Below are 14,512 nucleotides of genomic sequence, written 5' to 3'. Positions count from 1 at the left end.
ACACAGCATTTTAACCTAGATGTTTTGCAATGAGCTTTAGAATTTGAGCATTTTGGACTTTTGAGTGTGTGTGAGATCTCAGTACATACAATGTTTTGTAAGGATAAGTGATTTAATCTTACGTTCTGAATGATTGTTCCACATATTTAATCAATGCCACTTAAAAGATTCTTACCAGAACTTTTTCACTGAAGATGGAAGGCATTCTCCTAAACTTCATCCATAATAAATGAAAGTCCATTAACAAGGAGAGTAAGATGACAGATTTGGAGATAGGAGACTTTCCCATCCAGCTATCTTGAATTCAACTATCACTTTTATGAATCCTTGAAACAAAGGACAATTGAAAAATTCAGGACCTTCAACTTTATGAAATCAAACTCTGAGTAAATGTATCAGCTAATTCTGCTTGTATCCATTCAAAATGGTTGATGCTCAAATTTCTTTCTTAATTGTGTTATCCATACTCCATGTACTGTACTACTACTGAGAGACTTCTAGCTGTTGCTCCCTGAATACCTGACTCTCCATGGATCAGGATGTGTATTTAGATTTAGGCTTTTACTGACATAGGAGAATAATAGAAATTCAAAGTATGGAGTTCGAAACAGAATCACGAATAACAGGGTAACGAAACTATGTCACTGCTGCAAATATATATTTCTATTTATGCTGGCAAAACAATGCTAACACCAATAATTATAAACAAAGTTCCTTACAGTGCTCAGGGCACCCATCACAAACACCTTGTTCATTGTATGCTTTCAAATGTAAGATGTACATGTACCCCTGAGTTGGCAGGAATATAAATTAAAGCACCTATAACTGATGGCTGTCTCATCTTCCCTTAATCCATGTAGCAAAAGGGAGTTCACCTTTGAGTAATTAAATGATACCAGATATCTTAATTTAGGAGGGGTTTTTTTCTAACTTTAAACCAGAATCTGCCTTCTTGCAATTAGTTGCATTAATTTGGGTCCTGCAGTTCTGAATAACGGAATTTGGTCTTGGGCTGCTTCTCTCTGATATCCTCTTAGAGTTATTAAGAGTGCAGTCCTATCCACCTCAGCCTTCTCAAAGATAAACATTTCTAATTCTTCCAATCTCTCTTAGTAGGACTTAGTTTCTAATCATGAGTATCCTCTCTGCTCTTATCTGGCCAATTTCTGTCAGTCTGAAAAGTATAAAGCCTAAAAGAAGGAGCCATTGGTGAATCTCACCAGAACAGAATGCAATAGAAGTTCATGATTTTGAACTTTGTTGACATGGTCTAAAATTACCTTATCCTTTTTTCTTTTTCTTTTGCAGCAATTTCATAGTTACTAAACCATGTATTCACTATCCTATACCTGTGCATTTGACTTCTGTTTCCAAAATGAAGAATTTTGCTTTTTTTCAGGTTCAGCTCATTTTTCTAATGGTTAGCCTGGCAAAGCCTTATGTTACCACTTACTTACTTATTTCCTGCCTTTATTATTTTTACAAATAACTCAAGGCAGTAAACATATCCAGCATACCTTCCTCTTTTCCCACAACAACCTTGTGAGGTGAATGGGGCTGAGGAGAATGACTGACCCAAGGTCATCCAGCCAGCTTTCATGGCTAAGGAGGGACTAGAACTCAGGTCTCCCACCTTCTAGCCAGGTACATTAACCACTAGACCAAACTATTGTCAAGGTATTTACAAATAATTTCTTTATGATATATTGCCTTTCCAGGTGTTGATGTCAGACTGATCTGTACATTCTGTGATTGTTTGGGGGCGGGGGGGAGAGAAATGAAGATAGGGAAAAGATTAATCCTGATGGTCTCTATGATATTGCCAAATTATTGGATTTCTGAGCAAGAATAAATATTTTTAGTATGCACTGTATTTCCTTTTCCAGTTGTATTGCTTCTAGAAGTTGCTTTTAAAAAAAGTATCATTCCACTGTTATATTCCTATCAAAGGAATCACCCCACCAGCTCTCTGTTATACTATTTTTTTTTACCATAATTGCTTTCTGTATTAAGAGTTGCCATATAACCCATATTCTGAGAATACGTATATAGAAAACAAAAGCTATAAACTTTATGAGCCAATGTTCCTTGTGATTTCTTATATGGTAGTTTAATAACCCCATTATAGCAAAAATTCCACATCCTTCTCCAATGGATAAGACTTTAGCTCATAACCTAAAGCAATCTTCTTGGTTTCATTGATTTGTCTCCCGTCAGAATTCCCCATCTACAATATAGAAAGGTATTCCAGATAGTTAGCACAAATAATTGTACCTACCTTTCTTTCTGGGGGTGGGTTATTCCTGAATTACGTGTACCTTGGGCTTCCCAGAATGAAATAGTCATGTGACCCCCACATTGACCCAAATAAGCTACCGTATTTTCCGGCGTATAAGATGACTTTTTAACCCATGAAAATCACCTCAAAAGTTGGGGGTTCGTCTTATACGCCCAGTCGTCTTATACGCCGGAAAATCAGCGGGTGGCGTCTGGCGGGAGCCGCCTGGGCAGTCCTGCAAAGTACTTTCCTTCCCTGCCGGCTCCCATCCGACGCTCTTCCCTCTTGAGGCAGCATCCCCGAGGACTCCTTAGGAGCCGGGGAGCGATGCTGCCTCAAGAGGGAAGAGCGTCGGGCGGGAGCCGGCAGGGCAGTCCTGCACATGTGCGCACTCCCCAGCTGCTAAGGAGCAGCCGGGGAGTGCACGCGTGCGCAGGACTGTCCTGCGGGCTCCCGCCAGACGTCAGCCTGCCCTGCTTCCTCCACAGTGAGAGAGGAGGGCGTGCCTTCCCGGGCTCGCTGATTTTCCGGCGTATAAGACGAAAAATCTTGAAAATCATCTCAAAAGTTGGGGGGTCATCTTATACGCCCAGTCGTCTTATACGCCGGAAAATACGGTAACTGGTTTAGGCCAATTTCTTGAGTCTAGATTTCTTGATGAATCAGGACTTCCTCTTCCAGGGATAGCAATTTATCTGAGCATGGTGTTAGCAAGAACCATTCTTTGTATCCCAGCCTTGTCTCATATCAATGGTAGACACTGATGAAAATGGGGCAATTAATATCCACACAACATCCAAAGCAGGAAATAGATCAGGGTATCGATGAAATAAAAACATAAAGCAAGTTATATCATGTAGTTTCAACAACTTAACTAACGTTATTCTCTTTCGTGCTGTTCTACAGCTCATTCAAAAATCATACAAAACTCTAATGTTTTCCTACAAGGACTATTATTATTATTTTTATTATTATTTTTTATTTTAATCCCATTTATATCCCGCCGTTCTCCGAAGACTCAGGGCGGCTTACAATTTAAGCACAAACCAATGTGCTTAGCAATAGCTTTCATTCTATGTATATGCCTGCTTATTAGGGCTTTCGCCCGCCCCCAAGCGGCATTATTACAAAGTCAGCTTATTGCCCCCAACAATCTGGGTCCTCATTTTACCTACCTCGGAAGGATGGAAGGCTGAGTCAACCTTGAGCCTGGTGGGATGCGAACCTGCACTAATTGCAGGCAGCTGGTGTTACTTAAGGAGGCATTAGCCTACTGCTCCACCAAGGCTCCTATTTTGAGGCATTAGCCTACTGCTACTCCTATTTTGAGGCATTAGCCTACTGCTCCACCAAGGCTCCTATTTTGAAACACATTTTGTATGTAATACATATGCATAAATATGCATGAGCAAAAGAGTGCAAATAACATTAAACAAGGAAAACAAATATTATAATATTTATATTTTGCACAACAGAAGATGTAACTTCTGATTTCCAGAAATGGGCTGTTCACATGCATACATCTCACTTACCTCATTTATTTTTTTCTTACTTTCTTAAAAATGCATCACATGGTAACTTGCATACGTGGGTGAACCATCACAATTAAATGACACATTACCTCAGAAACATTCCTCATTGTGAGTACTTGTCATCAGGTATTGAAGGAGGAAGTGAATTATATCCAGGTATAGAGGCCAAATGTACATCCTTGACATTCTATCAAGCAAAGATCAACAACTTTTAGTTATAACAATGTGTTTCTCTAAGAACTTGCTACCGTGTTATATTGAAAATTAATTTTAAAATGTCATCACATAGTTGATTTCAAATAACTGATTGCAATCATGACATTGTGTATACTTCCAACAGTTTTCCATGTGGGGTTTTTATTGCTAAGCAAATTAGTGTCCTGAAAATCTTATAATCTCAGCTTCTTTGTGACTTTCTGCCAAGTTGCAACTGAGACTGTTTTGAATTATCCTAGAACTGATACAATCTAACAGGAACTAGGTAATTCTGCAATTAGCAGAAGGTCATTTTTGCCATTTTCTTTTTTTCTCTGCCCCCCTTCCCCCATTCAAAAATCACTTCCACATACTGCAACTTTGAAAGGCTCTCTGGAATTGTATAAGAAAATGAAACAGGGATTGCAAGAGCAAGAACCAGCAAAATTAAACACATTTCCTTCTATTTTGAATTAATTTTCATTTCTGCCTGCTCATCATGATCTAGCAATAATTTCCTGCTTAACACTGCCTGGATAGTAAAAACAATGAAGGAAACCCCTTCAAGAGCCTTAGACTTTCTTGATACTCCAGGAATTAAAAGAAAACATCATGGACGTGAGAAGATTCATCCTTACTAGGTAAAAGCAATTTTCTTGTGTACAAGGGTGGGGGTGGGATCGGAGAACTGAAAAGGCAGAAGTCCATGGAAAATGAAGTTTAAATTCCCTCCTGTGTTCGGTTGAAAAACTCAGCTCAACTGTTTCTACCTGATTTATAAACTGTCATTCTCTGTCACAGGGAATTGTCACATACTGTATTAGTGCAGAAAAGGGACAGACTGATGAGCCTGTAAAATATACTTGTACGGTCCGAAATGTACTGCTCTAAAATCTTTTGTAAGAAAGTATTGTGGAATTTCTCCTGTACGTGTGTTTCTGTTCTGCAGTAGTCCTCTATTACTTGCAGTATGTTTCCCAATGCAGGTTTCTTTAAAAGCCCACACATTCTACAGTATTATATGCTGATCTGACTTAAAGATGCCAGACTAATCTCCTCAATAAACCATGTCTCGCTTTCATATACAAAGATTTGTCCACATAATATTGAGAGAAAAATGCATGGGAAGGAAACTGTTCTTAACTACTATTTGAGGGAACACCTGCTGCCGGCATCAAACGCCCTTCGCCCAGTGCGCTCCCACAGGGAGGGTCTGCTCAGGGTTCCGCCGGTGAGAGATTGCCGGCGGGTGACACCCAGGGATAGGGCCTTCTCAGTGGGAGCGCCTGCCCTCTGGAACCAGCTGCCGGTAGAACTGAGGACTGCTCCCGACCTCCGATCATTCCGCCGGGGCCTGAAGACCTGGCTCTTTGAGCTCTCGGGCCCAGGCTGAGGAGAAAATTTTAACTGGGGTTTTAATGTACAGGGTGAATTTAATGCTTTTTAATTGGTTTTAACTTTTGTATGTTTTGATTTTTAAATTCCCTGTAAACCGCCCTGAGTCCTCAGGGAAAGGGCGGTATACAAATGCAACTATTAAATTAAATTAAATTAAATTACATAGTTTCTCACAAATGGTAAAAAGAAGCCATTCCTGTTCCAGTTCCTGTCTGGTATGTGTTTAGCATCATGATCCTTCAACTTTTTTTTCCAGTGAACCTGGGATATTTTTAATTTATTTTTTTTTTTGGGGGGGAGAAGAAATAATGACTTATAACAGCCTTTTTTAAACTACCACGTTAGAAGCAACTGGAAACGAAATAATTTTTTTTGAAACAAATTCTCTCATTTATATAAATCCATACAAGGTATTTTGTTTGAAACCTATTAGCAAATTCATATACATTTGCAATTTTAGGTAATTCAAAGAATAAAAGAGCTTCTTGATGGGTGAGTTGGTAGCTATGAAAAATTGTTGTTCTTTTAAGGTTTTTCCATGTTGCTTTTACTGACGTCCTGAACAGATTAAATAAAGATAATTTGTTATTTCCAAGCAAAATGCCTTATTGGCTATATATAGTTGGCATTGAGAGCTATTTCCCTATAATCCTTTTTTTAATAACCATTGTCCTACAAGTATTAACATGCCAATATATTTATGCTCTATACATTTTACAGCACTGACTTATCATGAATATAAATTAAAATGTTTGTTGTTCAACTACATCCTTATGCCTCCAGATGCTCACACATAGATAATGATCATGCAGCTTGATACACTCTCTGGCAAAACATAATTACATTGATAGATTTTTTTTAATAAAAAAATGACTTGGCAAAGATCTAGCAAAACAGTGTGATGATGAGCAGATGGTAATTATAGATATAGGTAGATATATAGACATTTTAAATCTCCAATAATGGAGTTTATAGAGAATAGGAAATCACTTTGAACAATAACAGTGCAAGCTTGCTTGTGATTTTTATGAATGGGTCTGTTACCAGTTTTGCTTAAAATGATGCTTGATTATAGTTTCAGATTTAATCCCCAAAATGTTAATACATAATTCCCAAATTTGTAATTCACTATAGTGAATTACTATAGGGGTCTCAAGGCAAGCTTTTGCTGACTTGGGAGTAGTTTAGAAAAAAAAAAACCTGTGCAGTCTGGATAGAAACAAACTACACTAACTACAACAATAGATTAACATACATTACTTTGTTTCTTCCCTTTAAACAATTCCAGAGGACATGTCGGACTGCAATCATATTTAATCTTGTGTGTGTGTGTCAAAGGAAACAAATGGCTTACGCCTCTACAGCTAGCCGAACTAAATACTGCAGGCATTTGCCATGGGCAATTGTGGGGAAGGGGGCCATTTTCCTCTCACTCTTGATTACTTTTAGCAAAACAGCAAACTCATCAGAATCTCCAACATCAAATTTAATTTGACTGTGAGATATTAGGGTCCTAGCAAGCTAGACAGTGAACTCATTTAGCCCAATTGGGCAGAAGAAGTGGGGAGGCACCTTGTTATTTCAAATACCTACAACCCATCAGGATGTTCTCTGGAAATCAGATTCAGCCTCTGCTGTCTGCTTAAAGCCCTGCATTTCCCAATCCACTTACATATTTGGGAGAAGGAAAAATCAACCAGCAATTATTAAAAAGTGACTATAAACCTGTAATGATCTTTAAGTACAAGGACTCTGAAATCTGGACTTTATTCAAAGAATTTCACATTGTTGGAGGATGTAAATGGATATACTGTATCCCTGACAATTATTAGAATTACTCTCCATTCACTATCTCTGGGTAATTTTTCTATCAAATTGAATTTGTAAACATGTTGCAGTATTTAGGGTATGAACATTATCCTAATTTTTCAGTATACTGACTGTGATGCTGTGATTACATTCCTGATGTTAAACTTTTTTTTTTCCTCTTCAGTTCTCTTTGTCCCTTGAAAATGTAGTTTGGATCATTAATAACAGTGGATAAAAAAGCAAGGACAACAGGTCATAATTTATTTCTTCTCTCCAACTTTTCCAAGATGGAAAATATTCTGCTTCTCATCTTCCAGTAGAATCCTCCCATAGAATGCAACACCACCCGTTTGTTTGTTTGTGTTTGTTTGTTTAAGAAAATTTATATGGTCACCCAACTCATTCTCAATGACTCTAGACTGCATTTAACAATAAAAACCCAAGATAAAAACAATAAAAAATAACCCTCTTCACTCCGCTGGTGGCAACGATCAAATTTAAGTTGTATTATGTTGCCGTATTAGAAATCATTGTTATCATGTTGGCCTACACCTTGAGTTCTTTCCCTTTGACCATATTCTAATAATCTAAATGTTTATCTTAAGCAGATATGTCAGGCAATACTTCTGAGAAAAAAAAACATTCTATGAGATGTAGATATGTGGATATGTAGCTATGGAAATATTTTTTCTGTTTGGCTTTGCTTAGGATTGGCAATTTTGACAACTATTTCATTCTTAGAGAATTAAGTAAAAGAAATGTATTAAAGGAAGTGTGAAAGTTGACAAAATGTACCGTGGTGCTGATTGGCATTAAACTATGTAATATAATGGCATAGTAGAATTGAGTAAATTGTTTTAGAACAAAACTAAGTAGGGTTTGGTCACAAGTTATGACTAAGATTTTATTAGATTTTACTTTAAGTACAAGAACTTTGAAATCATTTATCTTGGACACTTTATGTGATTCATATAAGATATTTTTATTCTTTTAAAATTCGGTGCTTGAGGACTTTCGGTTAGGCATTGTGGCATGACAGGCATAGGAAGATAGGGGTCCGTCTTCCACGTTTGATTTTGCCCCGCTGGGGACCCTAAAAAGAAACAAAAGTTGCCTCAGAGAGGTGATGGAGGGGACCCTCATCAATCGTGGAGGGGCGGTGGCCCTTCTGCTGGATCCGAGGAAGACCTCCAAACTGTCAGTCTACGAATGTAGACTGACTACATTCGTGTGGCCAGTCAAAAGCTGCTGACCACCAAAGATAAGCACTAACTAGCAATTTTTGAGCAACATGGATGGAACTGGATGAGATTTTATCCTCTTTTTATGACCTTAATAATACTTTCCTGGAAAAAAAGAATGCCCAAAGCAAAGATTCCTCCCCAATGAAAGAGGGAAGGGAAGTTTTTGCCTCTCTCCCTCAGGAAAAGAAAAGCGGCAAATTAATTGCTTTGGGGGAAATAGACAAAACTACAAGATTAATTTGGAATTAATACAGATATATAGCTTTGAAATTTGGGGAGTAAAAGTACCTTTGAGACTTTTTTTTTAGAAAAGATATTTGAAAGTCTGTAAAATAGGCTTGGATTTGGAAAACTGGAAGACAGTATCAATGACATCTAGTGGTGAATCACGGCACTACAATTTATTATGCTTAAAGGAAACTTGGCTTGAACCCGGACTTAGATAAGACTCTTTGTTGTTCCAGGAAACTCACTTTTGCAGACTGCAGCTGGGAAAAGGGGGGAAAAAACCTCTTGGGCTGCTTATCTGTATTGGGGACCCTATTGGACTATAAAGTCTGCATACAAAAACAAAATGAGTGTTCCATACTTAGACTCAAATGGTTAAAAAAAAAACAAAAAAACCAAAGCCCCCAGCCTGATATACCAACAAGAAAATGTTAATGAATTTCAGAAAGAAATTCTTTCTATGTTGAAATCAATCCAAGAGACAATTGTTTTATTTCATGATGAGACTAAAAATAACGCAAATGAGATAAAAACAATTTTCTAACCTAAACTTACAAATTCAGACAATGACTACAAAAAAGGAACTAGTAACCCAGAAAGCAGAAGGAAAATTAGAAGAGACGGGTCCAAAGATGGAGGACCTAAAGGAAGGAATTAACAGACAGATACAGACAAATGAAAAATTAGAAGATGAAATGGTAACACCAGAAATGGAAAAGATGTCTTACTTGTCAAGATCTCAGAACACATTTGAGGATAAGGAAGAAGAGCTGATCGAACAGATGACAAAGCTGTTATGAGAAATACTGAATATTGACAAACAAGAAATGAAAAGAAAAACTGAAGGAGAAGGATGTAGGCTGTTTAATGAATATAAATGGGTTGAGCATTCTTTCAAAAATACTTCAATCAAATTCTCTTCCTCATTCCAAACAATATACACAAAAAACAGAGGAAGAATTACTTGATGATTCAAATGCACTGACTTGGAAAATTATTTGGCAAAGGAAGAAAGTTAGAGTAAGACTGAGGAAAATAGAGGTTTTGACATATTAGATGGGATATTATACTATTAAACAGATGTTTGAATATGGTTAAGAAAATAGATAACTTTTAGAAATAAAAGTGTTATAATTAGGAGGATAGGATTTGTAACTAGAATATTATACTTTGTTATGAGATGGGAAATATGAAAATTATAAAAGGGTTTGAAGGAAAGCTTTTGGTTCCCCAAATATAACCAAAAGGAAAGCTTTTGGTTCCCCAAATATAATTTATTATGAGAAAATTATAAGGGATAGAGATATTTTGAACATTTATAGGAAATTAAAATATTACAAAAGCGGGGAAAACAGTATGTTGATTGAACAAATGGATTTTAAGTGCAAATGAAATTGAAATATGTTCTGGCTAAAAAAGATATTATAAACTCACACTATCGATATTATGTATAATACCAGAAAAATGTGATGAAGATGTCTATATTTAATTGTAGATGTAACAAGAATTGTATTTGCCCGGTGTGGAAAAATGCATACCACTAGAAGAAGAGAGGATCAAGGAAGCACTAGATGGTGTAGTATTGGAACTAGATTGAGAAAGTTAATATGTACCACTGAATTATTACCAGTGGACCCAGACAACACATTGTTTATTCAGTACTTATGATTGTAAAATTAGAAAATTAATAAAATATTTATTAAAAAAAATAAAATTCATAGTGAAAGTCTTGGTGTTACTATACACTATTTTAAGTATGTACAATCCATTCAGGGTGTGAGGGCCACCATTTTCATTTTTCCCTGAAACAAGGTAATCATAATTATCATCTCTATTTCTCTCATCTTCCTAATCCTTTTTTTTCTTATTCTTATTTGGCAATATTTGGCCCTAATTATGCTATTTCCCAAATTTTATACAAAGTCGATTAGAAACATCAATGTTTTTCAACCCTGGCACCTTTAAAATGTGTGGAATTCCCATAATTCTGGGAGTTGAAGCTGGTCTATATTATATCAACTGAGCTGTTTTTCACCTGTGCAATCCATATCAAGCTATAAGCATCAATGTATTTTAACCCATTATTCTCTGGATTTAAAATGGCTAATCCGATTTTGTTGTAATATATATTGGCTGTGCTGTGGATATATATTGATTGTGTGCATGTATACATTTTTAACAAGAGTTCCTGCATCTATCACTGTGCATATGAGTTTAAATAAACATGATAATAAGACATCTTGCAGTAAACTCAGATTATTATTACTATTAGAAAACTCCCAACCTGATTTGTGTTTTAAGGGCTCTAAATGTGTGTGTACACCAATGAATGAAGCAACATCTGGCTATCTAGTTCATGCTGTTGCAATGAATCTCTTCCACAGAGAAAAATCTAATACAATTCAACTCCTCACATTCTTAGGAAGCTTTTATAATCTAAATGCAAAGACTTATTTTTCCTCAAATATATCATCTCTTTTCCTAGCATAGGATGGAACAAGTGAATTTGCTTTCTTGATTCTGTAGAATTTTATTAGCACCTGATTATCATCTAATCATTTAAACTCCTTCTGAGAATTTCTGCATTCAGAAAATGTGGTCCTCTAGTAACATATGGCCTTTTCTTTTTCTTATCATTCCTGATATGTAAAGATTTTGTAGACTCTGTTGAGATAAAATTAATTGTTTTTCAACTGTTATTCATATCTTCTACCTATCATGCAATTGAATAATAGGACCCACTGGCACAATAACCCTTAAATTTGCAGAATGGAGTATACTGCATATAAGATATCAAAAATGCTATTTGTACATAGCTCAGCTCTTGGAATACACCCCTCTGCCCAATTTTGGGCTATGCATCAAATTAATGTTATATTATGACAAATGTTATTAGGCCACTGTACTATAAGGCAACCTTTGTATTTATCTCAGAGAGTCAGAATGTGTGAATCATAGATATTGTCAACATTTTCCAACAGTATAGCTTGGGCTACTTCATTATAACATAACTCAATGAGGTTGCCTGTTGTCTCTCAGAAAGAAAGCAAAGCAGAAAATTAATCTGAAACATAATGGCTCTTTGTCTAAAAGCAATTCATTAGAAAGCAACTTCAAAGCCATTCATTGTTTGACGTTAATCAATTGTATCTTTCATTAGCAACATAACAATCCTAGTCAGCTTTTAAATGGGTTGTGTTCCTATTTTCACATCATTAAATTAAATGTAGCAATGCCTATGCTACCTATGGTTTTGTTTCCAAACAAATTTGGGACATCAGTTGAAAAGGTATTTCAAATACATTGAAATAACAGAGGATGTCATCAACATTTGCAGCAATGGTGCCATGTTCATACATTCCAGCCAGGTATAGAAAACTGAAAAGAAAGCACATAAATAGATGCTACAATTTCAGTTGTCAATAATGAATCTTTGACTCACCTACTTACTGCTTTTGTGCAACTGGATGCAGATGAAAGGCTTTTAATAATTCCATTGCCTGAAATTGAGGATATGTAGACAAAAACTTCCACATGAATAAAAAATAACATGCTGGGAAAGATTGAGGGCAATAGAAGAAGGGGACGACAGAGAATGAGGTGGCTGGATGGAGTCACTGAAGTAGTAGGCCTGAGCTTAAATGGACTCCAGAAGATGGTAGAGGACAGGAAGGCCTGGAGGAACATTGTCCATAGGGTCGCAATGGGTCAGACACGACTTCGCAACTAACAACAACAAGACGAAAACTTCCACATGAATAAAAAACAACACAATACAGCAGCTTTCTAGAATCGCCAATTAACACAGCCCCTCAAAGGCATCTAGAAGGCACCAATGAAAGTACTTACGTATTAACTGCATTTAACATCCATACTGAAAGACAACTTCTAAAGTCCTATTATCAAGCAGATTGGAACTGAAACATTTTTTTAAAAAACTATTATTTTAGTGAAATGCTCATTTTATAGCAATTGTACCAAGTATTACAATTAAAAAACACTAATGCAAACTAAAAAAAATAGAAAGTATAGAAAAGAAAAACTAAAAAGGAAATTATAAAGAAAAAAATAGTAAAGGAAAAGCAAAGAAATATAATTTTGGCTATAAACAAGGCCTCGTTTGGTTCGGTTCAGCAAAAGTCCATTAAGGGTTGCTAGAGGTAATAACATATCTATTTTAACCTTGATCAAATGCTAGAGCTTGATTTCTTTTCATTTTTGTCTTTTCTCACAAAATTCTTCCAAACTTTAACAAGTCTCTTTTGTATATCCAATATAGGAATGTTATTCAGGTCACTCTTTTCATTTACCTGTATATTTCTTTTAATTATTAAGACATCAGCTGGTTTCATCTGTATGTCCAATATAACATCTTTTTCATGTAGCCTGTCATTTTATCCACTTTCAGATCAGTCTGTCTTGTCCAACAGAACGTGTTCCTTTTCCATAACTTATTTTAGGTACAGTTTATCTACAGAGGAAGGCACTCTTAAAATTAACTTATTTTTTATCCTGCCCTTATTAATTTTCTAAATAACTCATGGTGGTGAATAAACTTCTTCCTCCTCCTGTTTTCCACACAACAACGCTGTGAGGTGAATTGAGCTGAGTGACTGGCCCAAAGTCACCCAGCCAGCTTTCATGTTTAAGCTGGGCCTAGAAATCATATATGCCTGATTTCTAGGCCAGCAGTTTATCCACTATACCAAACTGGCTCTATGTTTTGGGGTCCATTGTTCAAAAATATCCTTCAAAATGACTAAAGATAAAATATATTTCTTCATTCTGTATTAGCAAGTTGTTCTTCTTTAATTGTAATCTTTCATTCCTTGTGACTCTAGTGTCTGACCTTCAAAGTCTCATCCTGTTTTTTCTTTAAAGAATTCAATACAAAAGCATTTTCCATGGGAAAGATTCTTATAATTGATTCCAAAACCTTAGTTCAAATCTAATTGGACACTTAGTCCATTTGTAACTTTCCGGAATCAAAGCTCTAACCACCCTTTTGCTCTTTATTCCAAAATAATTTTTAAATTCTTAAGCTTGTATTTAAAATTTTTACTCCCAGTGCTGTAAAACCTGTCAATCTAAATGCTTCTAATAGCTGAAAAGCACTTAACAATTTACAAAAGTGATTAGAAAAGGAAGTACATACAGTTCTTGACTTATCACTAGTTACTTAGTGACCAATTGAAGTTACGACAGACACCCCTCCCCCGCAAAACTTACTTATAACCCAATTTCACAATTCCGATGTTGCCCTCCCTCCCACTACGATCACATGGCCACATTTTGGGCTGTCAGCAACTAGTCCTCATTTACAGCTGTTGGCAATGCCCCATGGTTGGCAAAGGACTTTGGATATAATGTAATTCTTGAACACTGGGTGAATATGTGGACAAGAGGTCTAAAATTCACATTAAATTATAATTTAAAAGAAAACTTTTATAAGATGATATACCATTGGTATCTAACACCGGACAAATTGTCAAGAACGTATAAATGCATTTCAGATGAATGTTGGAAATGTAAACGTAAAGAAGAAACTTTTCATCATTTATGGTGGACACGTGACAAAGCAAAGGAATACTGGAGTAGGATTTATATATTAATAAAAAAATGCTTAAAGTAATTATAAAGATAAAACCAAAGAATTTTCTTCTAGGTTTAATAGATAAAGAATTTGGGGGAGAATGGAGTTTTGATGTTATATATGTTGAGAGCAGCAAGATTATGCACAAAAAGGAAAAGATACTTTGATTCCCACAAAGGACGAATGGCTGTAAAAGTTGATGGAGTTTGCAGAGGTGGCTAAATTGACTGCTTTG

General features: G+C 36.0%; 1 long non-coding RNA gene across 1 annotated transcript in view; it reads right to left on the bottom strand.

Annotated features, from left to right (window-relative positions):
- The window catches only part of LOC308662448, a 29,057-nt gene extending 26,620 nt beyond the window's left edge, over positions 1 to 2,437 (bottom strand). The window contains exon 1 of the long non-coding RNA XR_014025199.1: positions 176 to 2,437. This is a non-coding gene — a long non-coding RNA (uncharacterized lncRNA). The remainder of the gene's footprint in view (positions 1 to 175) is intronic.
- Between the last annotated feature and the right edge of the window lie 12,075 nt (positions 2,438 to 14,512).

Source organism: Vipera berus (assembly GCF_964194415.1).
Source record: "Vipera berus genome assembly, chromosome: 1".
Classification (NCBI taxonomy): Eukaryota; Metazoa; Chordata; class Lepidosauria; order Squamata; family Viperidae; genus Vipera; species Vipera berus.
Note: the sequence above shows the minus strand (reverse complement) of the source record. Positions and strands in the feature narration are given on the sequence as shown.